The 15102-nt window shown below is 46.0% G+C and overlaps 1 protein-coding gene and 1 long non-coding RNA gene across 10 annotated transcripts in view; one reads left to right on the top strand and one right to left on the bottom strand.

Moving 5' to 3' along the window:
* Positions 1–5254, top strand: part of TMEM177 (transmembrane protein 177) — a 50233-nt gene extending 44979 nt beyond the window's left edge. For all 3 annotated transcript variants that reach the window (XR_636943.4, XR_002516026.2, XR_002516027.2), the window contains one exon: positions 5136–5254. The gene's annotated coding sequence lies outside the window, so the exon portion shown is untranslated. The remainder of the gene's footprint in view (positions 1–5135) is intronic.
* The window catches only part of LOC103877303, a 33550-nt gene extending 21040 nt beyond the window's left edge, over positions 1–12510 (bottom strand). For 2 of the 7 annotated variants that reach the window (XR_001894503.2, XR_636944.3), the window contains exons 1-5: positions 12137–12214; positions 11311–11397; positions 10161–10276; positions 7996–8083; positions 7199–7311 (exon numbers count right to left, since the gene is read on the bottom strand). This is a non-coding gene — a long non-coding RNA (uncharacterized LOC103877303). Of the gene's footprint in view, positions 1–547; positions 879–7198; positions 7312–7995; positions 8084–10160; positions 10277–11310; positions 11398–12136; positions 12215–12464 lie in introns of those variants that run through there. The other 5 variants (XR_002516029.2, XR_001894501.2, XR_001894500.3 and 2 more) reach the window with 5 other exon arrangements.
* Positions 12511–15102: the final 2592 nt, after the last annotated feature.

The raw sequence follows: 15102 nt of genomic DNA, 5'->3' as shown, positions 1-15102 counted from the left end.
CATAGTGTCAAACATACAGTAACTGCATAACTAAATGCATAGTATTTGGCACATGGGAGGCACACAAATATAGTTCTTTCACCCAGTCTCCTTTAGACATTGAGTTCCTGGGGGGTGAGTGCAGCGCTTGCCTGGCATGGTGCTTGGCACATGGTGGGCCTTTAATAGATACTTATTAAAGGAATAGGGCAAGAGAACATTCCTCTGAGTAACTGGAACCTTTTCCTTCTCCCTAATACTAAGGATTATGCAACTGTGTAGCCCATTCTTCCTTTGACACTAGGAACATTTTAGCTAATTGAATTTGAATTTCAGCTGTAACAACTACTTGGCCTTCCTAGACTACACATCTATGCTCCTCTGTATCTAATCTTGACCCTCTACTCCTAGTTCTCTCAGGCCTAATTCTCTACTTCTTTGTTTTTATTTTCCCAGCATCATTTTGTTGTAAGTATCCCTGCTATAAGCCATCTTTGTGGAAAGAGATGGAGCAAAAACACACAAGTAGACAAACCAAATGCTTTATAAAAAAGCCACTGAAGACACATTAGGGAAGCCACTTTCCACCATTTATTAAATAAATTCTTTCCCAGGCCGGTCTGAGTTGCACCCAGACTTTACATCAGGCTTTGTTCCAAGTGGGTGGAGGTGCCAAAGGGAATACTGTGGCCTGAAAGACGTCCAAGGAAAAAGGCTTCTTTTAGAGGCAAGCCCACATTACACAGTTGGCAATGCTAAGCTGAACGTCCTCCCAGCTTCCAGGGGGAAATGAAAGACATTCCCCCCATAGCTTCGGTTTCAAGCTCTTACAGCTGGAAGGGCAGGAGAGCCAAGTTCCGCCTTTTCAATGCAGGTTGTCACTTGGGTGCCAGGATCTGCTGATCGATTAACCAAACATCCAACGTGAGAAAAAGGGCCAGCACACATCTTTTTGCTTAGCCCTTATTAAATGCTCCATTTAACCCCAAAGAACCTGACTTTCTCTTTTTTTCATCTGCCAGAGCTCAAGAACACCATTACTAAAGAATTTTTCTTGAAAAATTACAAAGGGAAGCAAAAGAAGGAAACATGATTTCTGAGCAGACCTGTCATTGGCAGTTCTGCACCTGAGGCTCCTTGTTCTTCATGGGATCTGAGGACTAGAAGGGAACTTGGGGATTCTCAAGAGTCACCTCCTTATTGTACAGATTGAGAAGCAGATGCCCTGAGAGGTACAGTGACTCACCCAAAGTCACACAGCTGGTTAAGGGCAAGGAGAGGGCTAGACCCACATCTCCTGACTTTTAATTCACTCACTAAACCACATGCTTCTCCAGTACCATAGACTTAGCCACAAACTCTTTGAAGAGATTGAATAATTCAAACAGATGACGCCCTTGTAGAAGGACAAACTGCAGGGTGGCCTCCCTTCTGTGTAAACCAACAACCCAAATAGCATAATGAAAGAGCCCAGTTTATTTTTCTTGTCACATAAATTAAAATCATTTACAGGCAGACATTCCCTAACTCACAAATAAGCTGTGTCCTAACAGTGTGTTTGGAATTTGCTATTTAGAACCCAGGACGTGTTTTCTTCCTGGGAAATCACATGATCGAGTGTGGTCAGAACCCCAAGCCAGGTCACACACGGCGACTGAACCAATAAGTAACCACTGTGGAGTGGAAGGAACCATTCATCATATTGTTTCCATGAAAAAACACATTCCAGGTTTCAAGTAGGAATAGTGGAAACGCAGCTACCCCACCAAGGTCCCAGTGCAAAGATGCCCCTCCCAGGTGCCTGGTGGGGAGCTGGGAGGTTAGGCTAGGTAAGAGCTAGGAAGCCGTGCAGAATTGTGAACTGGACATGCGCTTTGGATGGAGGCAGAACAGGTTTCCAGTCCACTCCACTACTTAATGACTGGGTAAGTTCCTTAACCTCTCTGATCCTCTGAAAAATGAGGATGGTAACAATACCTCACTGGTAAATTATAAGGACAAAAGAAGACAATATCTATTAAGAACCTATTTCGGTGTCTCGCATGTATCAACAAGCCATCATTTATTATCGTGGTTGCTTGGGAGGAGAAGGGCGGGCTCTGGCGGTTTGGAGAGCTGGGATGCTCCATTTGAGGAGGCAGCGTCTGGGGTGAGGAAAGGCTCTTGCCATAGCCTGATGGGCAGGGGGCAGTGAGGGGACCCTGGGTTCTTACCCCGAACCGCTGCCCCTTAGGCAGTAGAAGTGGCAGCAGCTGTGGTTCCACCCCTGCTGGGAGGAGGCGGCAAGGCCTGGGTGCTGCCCACAGTGGCCACTCCAAGCAGCCCAGTGTTGAGAGGGTCGCCTTTGGCAGTGCGGGCTCATAAGCAGCTTCAGCCTTCCCCTGCCCTCTGCCATCATTCCTCCCCATCCCCCGGGGACGTCCCTGGCAGCTCCCACCGTGCTCCTCGCCCTTTCAAGTCTCATTTCAGTGACTTAAAATGTCCAAGCCAGTGTAACATCAAACTTTAAATTCTGTTAAGTTCAGTCTCCTCCCACAATCTGAGGCTTGCTCCAGGCTTAAAAGCGGCCTGAGGAGGAGCAGGGGTCTGTGTTGCTAGTCTCTTCTCTCTCCTGGCTCTACTCCCAGCCCCCATCCTCACTAGCTGGGTTTCAGACCATCTGAGGCCAGGCCCAGAGGGAGAAGGGACGGAGTTGAGCACAGCAGTGTGATCTGGCATGAGTCCTCTGGGTGTCTGATGCATGGGTGTTAGCTCTGTCCCCAGGCCCATGGCTCCAGAGCCCCTCAAAGCCCCCCACACCTGTCTTGAGGTGGGAAGGAAGTGCCAGAACCTTCCCCCAGAAATATGGTGCTCAGCTGACCCAGTTTGCCCAGGACTAAGGGGTTTCCCAGGAGGCAAGACTTCCATTGCTAAGGCCAAGACAGTCCCAGGCAGACCAGGAGGAAACAGTCACGCAACACAAGAGCGGCGGGCACATCATGACACTCAGCTCTGTCCCAAATAACCCTTTTCTCATGACTCTTCAGTCCAAGTGACCGGTGGGCTAGAGCTGGCAGGCTAGGTTTAACTCCGTCCTGGCAGGTCCTGCACAGGCAGCCTACCTCATGCTAGTAGTAGATTCTCAGAATCTTCTAAATGGTGGTCTCTGGGGCCACTGCCTAAACTGAGACTCATCCTCGAATATGGACTAGAGGGATTTCCGGTGCCACGGTGAATCCTGAACTACAAGGTTCACTGCATGCTTAGGGACATCTCAGCAGGGACTGAGACGCTGTACAGTATGGTGTAGGCTGTGGCCTGGGTTGAAATCTTAGTTCAGCCCCTCATTACCTTGGACTGTGTTACCTTTAGCACCCCTGTGTCTCATTTCCTCACATATGAAATTGATGGGTAATGGCCCCTACCTCATAGAGTTATCTGCAGCGCTAAGAGAATTAACTCATGTCACACATTGCCTGGGACATGGTAACTGTGGAATAGATGTTAACTCCTAGCAACATTTTTATAGCAAGCCAGGATTGTATAATAAAAACTTGAATACATTTAATAAGTTTCAAATCTACTGCAGGCATATTTTCTTAAGTTATTTTCTTCATTTTAAAACAAATTGAAGAGTCATTGTTGGCAAAGGCACCAGAGAAAGGCCATACACTCATGTGCTGCTGATGGGAGCATAAATTTATAGTCGCTCTGGAAGGTCATTTGGCGATCGGTTTCGAAAGCCCTAAAAATGCTTTTGACCCAGCAATTCCACTTCTAGGAATTTATCCTGAGGAAATAATTGGAAAACTGGCTAAAGATTAATGCGCAAGATGGTTCCTTGCAGTGTACTTAAAACAGAAAAATATCTGAAGCTGTCTGAATGTCTTAAAAGATCAGAAACATTTTTGTTCATGCATACAGTGAAATACTATGCAACTATTAAAAATTATGTCACAATCTATATTTGTTGACATGGGAGGGTGTTTATGAAATATATAGTATACTTATATAGACAGTGTACATTTTAAAATCATGTATATTCCAGGATTTTTTCTGAGCATGGGATTTAGTATTAGTTTGGCTGAGATCAAAACATATATACAATACTGTATTTTGCTTTTGTTTTGCTTAATGTTATGTAAGAGTCATTTTGTGCCATATAACAAACCTTCTATAAACTTCAATAGTAATAATATCCATCAAGTTGATGTTTCCCAATTTAAATAACCAATCATTTATTGTTGGAGCAACTTATTCCAAAAATGTGTTTTGTTTTGTTTTTCTTTTTGAGACAGAGTCTCACTCCGTCACCCAGACTGGAGTGCAGTGGTGCCATCTCGGCTCACTGCAAGCTCCACCTCCCAGGTTCACGCCATTCTCCTGCCTCAGTCTCCCGAGTAGCTGGGACTACAGGTGTCCACCACCATGACCGGCTAATTTTTTGTATTTTCAGTAGAGATGGGGTTTCACCATGTTAGCCAGGATGGTCTCAATGTCCTGACCTCGTGATCTGCCCGCCTCAGCCTCCCAAAGTGCTGGGATTACAGGCATGAGCCACCGCACCTGGCTCCAAAAGTGTTTTAAGAGACAGGGTGCAATGTCTCACCCATAATTCTAGCACTTTGGGAGGCCAAGGTGAGAGGATCACTTGAGGTCAGGAGTTCGAAACCAGCATGGCCAACATGGTGAAACCCTGTCTCTACTAAAAATACAAAAAAATTAGCTGGGCATGGTGGCGCCTGTAATCCCAGCTACTCGGGAGGCTGAGCCAGAAGAATCGCTTGAACCTTGAAGGTGGAGGTTGCAGTGAGCTGAGATCACGCCACTGCACTCTAGCCTGGGCAACAGAGCAAGACTCTGTCTCAAAAAAAAAAAAAAAAAACTGTTTTAAGGAATATTTTGTTAACACCACCTTGGTGTCTAATACTTTTTTCATTTTCAGGAACATTTTCTTAAAATTAATATACCTAAATTAAATTACTCAGTCAAACTATAGGAATGTGCATGTATTTGAGGGGGACATAAATATTTTTAGGGCTTGCAATACATATTCACAAACTGCCTTCCAACAAGTTATACCAGTTTATCCCAAGAATTGATTTGGAAATTGGATGCTTGTCCACTTTTCTCTGCAAAGAAAGAAGATTCCACTGTTCATATAATGTCTTCCCCAGATTTCTTGTGCCAACTGAATGGATCACCCTTACAGTATCTGATCCTCCTGCCCTTCTGAAGTCTCACACTTCCTGATGAAACTGTGCACCAAATTGCCACAGAAATGGAAAGAAAGGGGCAAAAAAAGCAAAGAAAAAAGACTCCAGGGTAATGAAACCCCTACACATACTCACCAATAGATCAGTCTATGTGGCGAAAAAGTAATTTGATTATGCAATATGTAACTCAATACATTTCAGCAATTTTCAAATGCATTTGAACTGCTCTTGAGAATGCCTTTATTTCAAAATTATTAACTCGACAAAAATCAAGTGTGTTGAGAAGAAAACATCCTAGTAGAAGTCTCAGACAAAAACTGAAAGACAAAAGACTGGAAGAAGTTACAAAATGTCGAAAACTCTTTTGTTCTATCACAACAGACGCTAAAAAGTCTGATAGACAAAAGCCTGAAATTGAGAAGAAGAATCATAATAGCTAAGAAAATATAAATAATGAAGATGAGAAGAGAAAATAATTATAAAAATCAGATCATGCCAAAGTAGTACTTCATTACGAGGAAGAAATAAATTTGGAGCATAATTGTTTGAATAACCCAATTTAATGAAGGGGAGTGAATCATATGAATATGTTGAAAAAAGGATTTGCAGTCTTGGTGATTTGATCACAAAATACAGACATCAACAACAACATGAACCCTACCTACTCCTAGGGTTAGTGGCTACTAACATGTAGCCACTACCTACAAGGACATCAACCAAAAAGAATATGAAAAAAATATAGCCCAAAAATGTAGGAAAAAAGCATACTATAGTGATATGTCCAAGTTAACTAATACAAATATCGTTATGCTTCTAGATGTTGTGATGTATGCAGTATTTGTTAGCTTGTTAGGATGTGCAATTTGTTGTGATTTCTCCTAAATTAATATTCACATTGATGCCTAATTTTGTCGTCATAATTTGATACTCTTTTTCTTAGAATGAACCCCAGTTCCTATAAGCCTCAGGTACCTAGAAACCTACATCTGCCCTGCTGTGAACGCTGAGTGCCTCCAGATGTTCTTAGAGAAGAGTCTAAGTCCAGCTCAGCTGATCTCCTTCATCATACCTGGCATGTTTTATAACAAGAAGGGTTACCACAGCTAAAGTACCCTGGGGAAGGATTATGCAATGCCAGAAAGATTCTCTCTTCATAAGTCCCATAGATGAAAGAGGGGTCAATTCACTGAAGCTGTCAACATTCAACATTCAGACATGGCCAGGCACAGTGGCTCACACCTATAATCCCAACACTTTGGAAGAACAAGCTGGGAGGATCACTTGAGGCCAGGAGTTGGAGACCAGCCTGGGCAATGTAACAAGACCCAGTTTTCTTCCTTTTTGTCTGTACAAAGAAAAAATTAAAAATTAGCCAGGCATGGTGGCATGCACCTGTAGTCCCAGCTACTCGGGAGGCTGAGGCAGGAGGGATCACATGACTCCAAGAGTTTGAGGCTGCAGTGGGCTATGATCACACCACTGCACTCCAGCCTGGGCAACTGAGACCCTGTCTCAAAAAACAAAAACAAAAAAAAAAAAACCACACACACAGTCAGACATTTACTGAGCATCTACTACACATGCCATGAGCTGGGGACACAAACGAATGCTAAGATGCTAGTGAGAAAGACAGCTCTGCAAATAAGCCATCAGTTTGGGAACCACTGCTACTTAGCTGAGCACACTCTTGAAGAAACTCTCCTTTCACCCACTGTCTTCTCCCCCTGGCTCCAGGACCTGCTTCCTTCGCCACCTAAGACATGCCATCTTAGGCCGACATCATAGGTCTCTTTAAGTCACAAGAACAGTAGTTGTATGTCTGTGTCTGATCCAGGTAATAATCAAAATGTTCAATTTCATTTAAAGTTAAGGTGTCTCGTCTCTGGCTCGGACGCCTGAAGTGATGGAGGTAGTCATCTCCTCCTCCTCCTCCTCCTGTCCCCTCCCTTCTTCCACCTCCTACTCCCTATTCTGATGAGGCATTGAGGTGGGGGACCAGGATGACAGAGCAGAAAGGATCTTACCTGACTGCTTCAGTTGTGAGCTGACATTGGGGTTTCTAGGGCTGACTTCTCTTTGGGGTGCTTTCGTGGGTTTCTTGGAGAAGCCACTTGAATTTCTGCTATAAAGCTCCCAACTTAGGGTTGCCAGATAAAAATACAGAATGCCCAATTAAATTTGAAGTTGAGCTAGATGAAAATTTAAAATGTTCTAGTGTATGTTGCAAAGATTTCATGTAACATATACTAAAAACATACATGTTGTTTACCTGACATTGAAATTTAAATGAGTATCTTGTATTTGGATTTGTAAAATCTGGCAACCCCACCTCAACTACATTTTCCATTATGAGGCTGGGATGTAGTTGTGGGGCAGGGTTGTAGCAGCCCTTGGGGCTGTGGTTTCCCAGTGGCCCACATCTGTTGGGTCCCTTTGCCCTTCCAGGCAGCCCACTTGGATGGAGTCCTCTTTAAAAAGGCTCCAAGAAATCTCTCCACCACCCCCATCTGGTTCCCGGGAGCCACACACCTTCACCCCACTGCCCTCTGGTGCAGGGCACCATTGGCCACTGCAGCCCTGACTCCTCAGACCAGTCCTTACGTTTCCCCAAACACTGACAGGTGTGGGGAAAGCTCCCCGTGCAGCCCTTGTCACTTCCTTGAGGTGAAGGGAAGCGCTTGCTGCCTCACCCCATGGATGGGCAACAGGGGTGGTGGGAACACAGTGCCCTCCGCCCACCCTGTTCAAGGAAACCCTCCCCGATGCCTCGATCTGAGGCTGGAAGTGGGCGAAGGGCTGACAAGGGAAGTTTTCCACTCACCGAGCTTGTCCTGGGCAGGGTCTCAGCACTGCGTGGATGTGTGGCTCCTTGCACCTACTAATTTGTTTTGCCTTTGAGGCTGAAATGTCTAGGTAACAGGAAAAGTCCCTTTTACCATCCAGTTATACTCCCTTGTTATGAACGAAGTCCCAATGGGGCACAAGGGAGCAGGAAGAAGAGTTTATTTGGCTGGGCCTAGGGGTAGTCGGGAAGGGGTGCAGCGAAGAGGAGCCGCACCTCCCTCCGTGCTGCGTAGACAACATGCTTAGGAATCTCCAGGGATCATGTTAAACAGCAGATCTGGCTTCAGTAGGTTTGGGGTGGGGCCTGAGATCCTGCATTTCCTACAGCTCTCAGGTGATGTCCTCAGATGCACTTTGAGCACAGAGGGGCTAGAGGGCTGCGTAGGAGGGGCTGCTAGGCCCTCGGGGGAGGGGGCAAAGAAGGGGCATTGCAGGCCAGGGAACAGCAAATGAAATGCAGAGGAAGACCTCAGGTCTGCTAATACTGCCTCTGCAGTTTCCAGTATGTGGTCAGAGGCTAAGAGGGGCCACCCACACTCATGGGAGGGGAATGGGGGAGCTGGTGAAGTTCCAGGGGGTCCTGACTGTGCCTGAAAAAGCTGGAACAGGAAAAGCAAGCTGAGTAGGTTCCATCGGTGTCAGCTCTTGTAAAAACACTTTACAAGCTAGCCTACAGTTGGATTTCACAAAGCCATGTGAACATTAATTAGGGCATCTGATGGCTCGACCACAGAGTGCGTTTGATGGACACATTCAAGTCCTGCTTTGCACAATGCACAGCTGGCACTGGTTTGCTGCAGTTCACATGACTGTCTCCCAATGTGCACAGGTGGTATGAGTCACCTGGAAAAGGTTTACTGCCTCAGTGTAACATCTGCAGACGGTCAGCAAATCACATGGCCTAACCTGCCTGTGGGCGGCAAGCTAGCGACCTCCTCAAGATGTCCACTTTCTAACGCCCAGAACTAGTGAATAGGTGACCTTACATGGCAAACAAAAGGGCCTTGGTAGATGTGACTCAGTTAAAGACTTTGAGATGGGGGGACTACTCGAGGTTGTTCAGGTGGGTCCAGTCTAATCACACGAGTCCTTAAAAGTAGAGAACTAGCCAGGCACGTGGCTCATGCCTGTAATCCCAGCACTTCGGGAGGCTGAGGCGGGTGGCTTGCTTGCTGGTCATGTAGAACAGCCTGGCCAACATGGTGAAACCCCATCGCTACTAAAATACAAAAATTAGCCAGGTGTGGTGGTGGGCACCTGTAATCCCAGCTACTAGGGAAGCTGAGGCAGGAGAACTGCTTGAACCCGGGAGGCGGAGGTTGCAGTGAGCCCAGACCACGCCACTGCACTGCAGCCTGGGCGACAGAGCAAGACTCCGTCCCAAAACAAACAAACAAAAAAAGTAGAGAAACTTCCCCATTCATAGAGAGAGAGGTGAAAAAAGGAAAGGTAGAGAGGTGGCAGTGTGAGAAGGAGCCCTGCTGCTGGTTCTGTGATATCAGGGTTCATAGACAAGGACAAGAGAGAGGCCTCCAGGGGGGAGGTAAGGGATCCCCCCAGTGATGCCAACAAGGAAATGGGGACTTCAGTCCCACACCTTGTGCAACTGAATTCTGCCAACTGACAAGAAAATGCATTCACCCCTAAAATCTCCAGAAAGGAATGCATTCTTGTGTCCAAGTGAGGCTCATGTCTGACCTGCAGACCTGTATAATGATAAACTATGTTGTTTGAAACCGCTACCTTGGCAGTGATTTGTTACAGCAGCAATAGAAAACGAATCCCCTGCCCAGAATGACTTCCTCCTTTCCTGTCAGAGGAGGGCTCAGGCCTTCTGCTGAAAACTCACTTCCCTAAGTAGTCACACCCAATACTGAATACTCCCTAGAAGCAGCTGCTCTTTTCTCAGAACAATGGGTTGCTTGTAAGCCTGAGAACAGGACGAAAACCCACTTTGCGAGCAGCCCTGCGTGTGCATGCCCTCGGAGGGCAGGTTGGTTTTGCTATCTGCTTTCTGTCCTTTTTCCCCCCATGGGTCCTGTCTGGCTCTTTTGCTTTCTCACTTTGTGCAGAAAGCATCTTAACTCTTCTCATAGGAGAACAGCTGTATGGACGTAGCAGGGGGAGTTACCACATGCCTACCTCCATGGTTGTGGAGAGGGGCCCCTGCCCAAATGTCCCAATGGCCACCTTCATCAGACCATGGAGCAGTCGGAACGGGAAGGGATTCTAGAGTTGGTCCAGTCCAACCATCTCATCTTACATGGAAGGAGGGAAGGAAGAAAGGGAGAAAAATAAGAAAGCTGAGGTCAACCCTCCTCCAGGGATGGGCCTGGCCAACAGGATCCCAAGGGATGACATAACATTGAAATTAAGAAACCAAGGAAAGTTGAGAACTAAAGAAAGCTGAACCCAGTCAGCCAAGAGGCATCCTTAAGGGCTAACCCAGCCATCAGAACCTGGATGACCCCGACGAGTCAGAAAGTCAGGCGCCTCGAGAGCCAAGCAGCCAAGAAATGGGGGCTGGAACTGGCACTTTGGTCTGCCTCTGTGCACTCACCCAGCAAGGGTGGAAGGGACCCTGGGACCAAGTGACCAAGGTCACACAATGGATGAATAGAGCTGCTGAACTTCAAACTGAACCATGCCATTTTGCCAAAGCAGTCATCACCTTCCATGAATCATAAATGTTTGTTCAAAGCCACAAATGTACACACTTTTTCTATGTATACAGAGTTTTTCTAAAGGTTAACATCTAAATAAGTCAATTAGGGTCAGCCTTAATTTGTAGGAGCTTTTTGGTTAAAGTTTTCTGAGTAATTCAGTGAATTCAAGTTTCTTGCTTTCTCCTTTCTCTTTCTCCATTTAAAACATGATCTCATGAAATTTTTGTCCCAAGAAAGGCAGGATTACTTTTTTTTTTTAACAGTTTGAGTTGGTGTAGTGTATTCTTGGTTATCAGAATACTCATATAGCTTTGGGATTTTGAATTGGTAAATATTCATGACGTGTGAAAGATCATGATACATACTATACGATCTCAGTCCCATAAAACTGGATGTTGTGCCTACACACGCACAGGACCTAGAAGAATATGTCAAACTATAAACTGCTTGTGATTGTGAATGACTTTGTTCTTTGCTGCTTGTGTTTGTCAGTTTCCTGTAATACACATACTAACTTTAAAAAAATAAAGGTTATTTTAAAAGCCAAAAACAAACAAACAAACAAACAAACATGATCTCTAACCTGTTGGCTGGTTAAAATTTGAGAAAATTAGACAAATGCTTACTTTTTCCTTTTTGGCTGACAGACAAAGGCTCAATGAGGTGTCTTCATCTGTAGGGATTTATGTCCTTCATAGGGGGCCTGCTTCCCCCTCAAGATAGAGTAAAAAAAATTAGTGGTGTCACTTGGGCTCAAAAGGACAGAAGACTTGACACTGGAGTTTGAGGGTCCTAGAGGGGCTCAGCCACACAGACCTTCCTGGCCCACCCTTCCTACCATAGCCCTTTTTAGGAGCTGCCCCTACCCCCACAAGACTGTCCTTGGTTGCTGAACTATTAATTATTTAAACAAATAGTCATTGATCATCTACCCCCTGCTAGGCATAGCAGTCCTGTGAGATGGGCTCTTCCCTTAGTCCTCATCCCCATTGGCTATTGACACCATCACCCGCTACATCCCCTTCCATCCTGACACAGGACCTGCCTCTCTGAGCCTCTGACCTCTGCTTTCTCCCAGCATCTATTTTGGTTCTTCCTCCTTGGCTCAGTAAGTACGTGGACAATTCCAGAGCAGCCTTAAAGGCAACCACCCCAACATTGGCCTCAGCCTCAGGGGCAGGGCAGGATCCTGGCCTACAAATCATGCACTCAGAGCTTCAGTCCAGTCTCTACAAGGACTGGCAGCAGATGGCGCTCGCCTGGGGAGACCAAGTCCAGACACCTGTTCCCTGGCACAGCAGAAGCCCTCCACCCAGGCCCTGGAATGACAGCGCTGACTGATCTCCTGACAGCGAGCTCGGGCTGTCTATCTTCCCTGAAGTCCAATCCATCCCTTGCAAAGCCAGTTTCCGCTGTCCCGTGATGATTAATGCTGAAGTTCTCTTTTCCAACCTTTAAAACGCCTTTTCATGCCGTGCATTTAGAGAAAGGGCTCTGCCATCTGCAGAGGACCTGTGCGGAAATGTGGGGAAATGACCGTGTGTTTATTTATGTCATCCATTGTTAGCTAAGAATATCCAGGTGTTCTAATAATGGAGGTACCAAGAAAGGAAACAGTGTTGGATGGTGGGAAGGACGCTGGGCTCGGGGCAGGAAAACAAGCTCCACAGCCCAAGCTGAGTGACCTTCAGCAAGATTTTGTTCTTTAGCCTCAGTTTCTTCCTCTGCGGAAAAAAAAAAAAAAAAAAAAAAAAAAGTCTACAGTACTTGCTATGCTGACCTCAAAAGGATATAACAAGAATCCAGTGAAAGGATGTATGTGCATCCCAAATTCGCTCAGGCCCAGCACCAGAGGGACAAATGAATCCACATTAACAGATGTCACTGGGGCCTCCCACCTGCTGAAGCAGGCCTCCAGCACTTCCCCATAGAAGTTTCACTGAGCTATGTTTCAAAGTGCTGAGGTGTGTCTCACAAGGACCCCCATGCAATCTTCTTTCTCAGTTCACTGCCTGGGAAGACCCTCCCTATAGCTACTATGGCCCAAGCAGGGGCTGAATCTCAGGGCTCTCAAAGCTGCAAAAGACAAGAGGTGTCAGAATGGTCTGTCCGCTCTCAGAATGCACCCCCAGCTCCTAGCGGAGGGACACCTGGAGGCTGGAACATGCTCGGGAATAGCCACACTGTGGGTTAGTTCGGGAGAACATCCCTACACAGAGGGCAGGGCCCAGGCTGAGGGGCTTATTCAGGTTCCCGCTGGATCCACGCAGCTGCCTGGAGACAGGGATTGTCCTCCTCATTTGACAAGTCACACAGCGAGTAGTAGTAGGTGGTGGAACCCTGTGGTGGACATGGATCATTCTGGCCGCTTAGCCTCTGGATATACTTATTCTATGCTTTCTTCTAGAAGCTGTGCAGTTTTCAGTCTTATATTTAGGTCTATGGTCCAACCGGAGTTAATCTTTGTGTATGATGTCAGGTAAGCCACAAGGTCCTTTTTCTTTGTATTGGATGCCCACTTGAGGATACACAGTACTTCTTATTTGGGAGGAACATCAGGGTAAGTGGAAGGAAGATTCCATTGCCCGCTACAGAAACCAAGCTAAAGGGGAAGCTTCTCACTCTCTGGTTGCTTAAAGCTTTGACCCTTCAGGAGACAAGCCAAGGCACACGGTCATTTAGGGATTAGATGAGGTGGCTGTGAACAGCAGTGACAAGTGCCCCTCCCAAGTTGGTGGCTCTCGAGGTGGCCTCTGGATCTTGCCTGTCCTCCTCTACATCTTGCCCCCACCAAGGCCTCCCAGCGGCCCCATGATTCCATGCGCTTCCCACTGCTCCTCACTTAAATTCCTTCTCTGCCGAAGTTAACCAGAAACAGTTTGTATTTGCAACCAAATTTGCAGCTGCTACAAGGCAGAATTCAAACTCTGACAATGTCTTGCTAAAAAACCCATGTGCTTTCTAACATACCATTCTTGGTGCACTGTTAAAGCTTATGTACCTACAAGACATAGTTATTATTACAATGCATTAAATTGGACGATATCCTAGTGAGATAAGTGGCAGGGTGGTGGTAATCGTGGAAAAAAGAAAGCTCAAACCATCAAGGCTAGATGCTGTCAAGCTACAGGCTCACAGAAAGCTTTGGGAGGAAAAGAGCTACACGAGTCAGGAAAACAGCAGATTAAATAGGAAGCACCCAGCTGGGTAATGCGATTCCACCGCCTCTTTTCCAAAGAACTAAATTCAGCTGTGGCTTAAAAAAAAAATTCCTGTATGGTTTGTGGGTGGTCATAGTCATGAAACCTAGAATTTTAAAGCCAGGAAGGACCTTAAAAATCATCTGACCTTCAGACCCGCCTGGGTTTTATAAGAAAAAGAAAATCATCTATTGTACTGGCCTCATTTCCCAGATAAGGAGACTGGTTCCCAGTTAGGTTACAAGACTTAGAAAACATCACGTGCCAAGGCAGTGACAGAGCCAGACTAGAGGGAGGCGTTCTCTCTACCTTGATGCATGCCCTGTGGAAAAGGGTGGTAAACACAGTCCAAAAAGTCAGAGGGGACCTGCTCTTACACAGTGGGAAACTAGACATTAGTTTAAGTAAGAAATCAAATTGCATGTTTATGCCAGTCTTGTCATCTCTGTGAAGTCACTGATTCATTCTCAAAACCATCGCCCTGAGATGTGCCCACTCTTTCCTATGCTTCTACTGGGGAACTATCCAGGTAAACCTCTCCTCCCAAGGTCCTCTAGAGTGTTCCTGAGGCCCATACTTAAATAAACAAAGCATTTGAGGGCCAGGATGTACTTGAAGTTCTTCTTCAAAAAGTATGTGTTTTTCTGCAATTGACACAGGCTGTCGTACATGTATCACCCGGGAGGAGTGATAGGCTGTGGCGTTATCTTAGTGCTATGGTTTTAGCTTATAGACAATTCATTCCTATTAGCCCCTAGGGAAAAGGGATGCTGAAGACATTCAACAGAAGACCTAAAGTCTCTATCGAGGCATTTTCACATAATCAGCCTACACTCTGAGTACAATTTGGGGAAAAGCTTTCCTTCTCCAAAATGCATTTTCTTAAGAGGCTCTGGAAGTTAGTGGAGATGTTAGAGAGCACTGACCACCTTCTCCTGTGAAGGAGCCACCTCTCCAGCCAATCCTCCCCAGTGGCCTGAGCTTCATAGTCAACCAGAGAGCTGCGGCCCCCCACAGCAGCAAAGTGATGTAAGCCTCAGGGAGAATGAGATCACTCAGTTTATAGTAATGCGGAAAGTTCTCCAAGGTTCACTGGGGATGCAAAAGTGAGGGTGATAATTTGATCACATGGGTGTAAAAAATAAACATATATGATTCAGCAAAATACACAGACAACTTCCGAAAAGAGACACATGAAACCATTAACAGTGTTTGCTC

Source organism: Papio anubis, chromosome 10 (assembly GCF_008728515.1).
Source record: "Papio anubis isolate 15944 chromosome 10, Panubis1.0, whole genome shotgun sequence".
Taxonomy (NCBI): Eukaryota; Metazoa; Chordata; class Mammalia; order Primates; family Cercopithecidae; genus Papio; species Papio anubis.
Note: the sequence above shows the minus strand (reverse complement) of the source record. Positions and strands in the feature narration are given on the sequence as shown.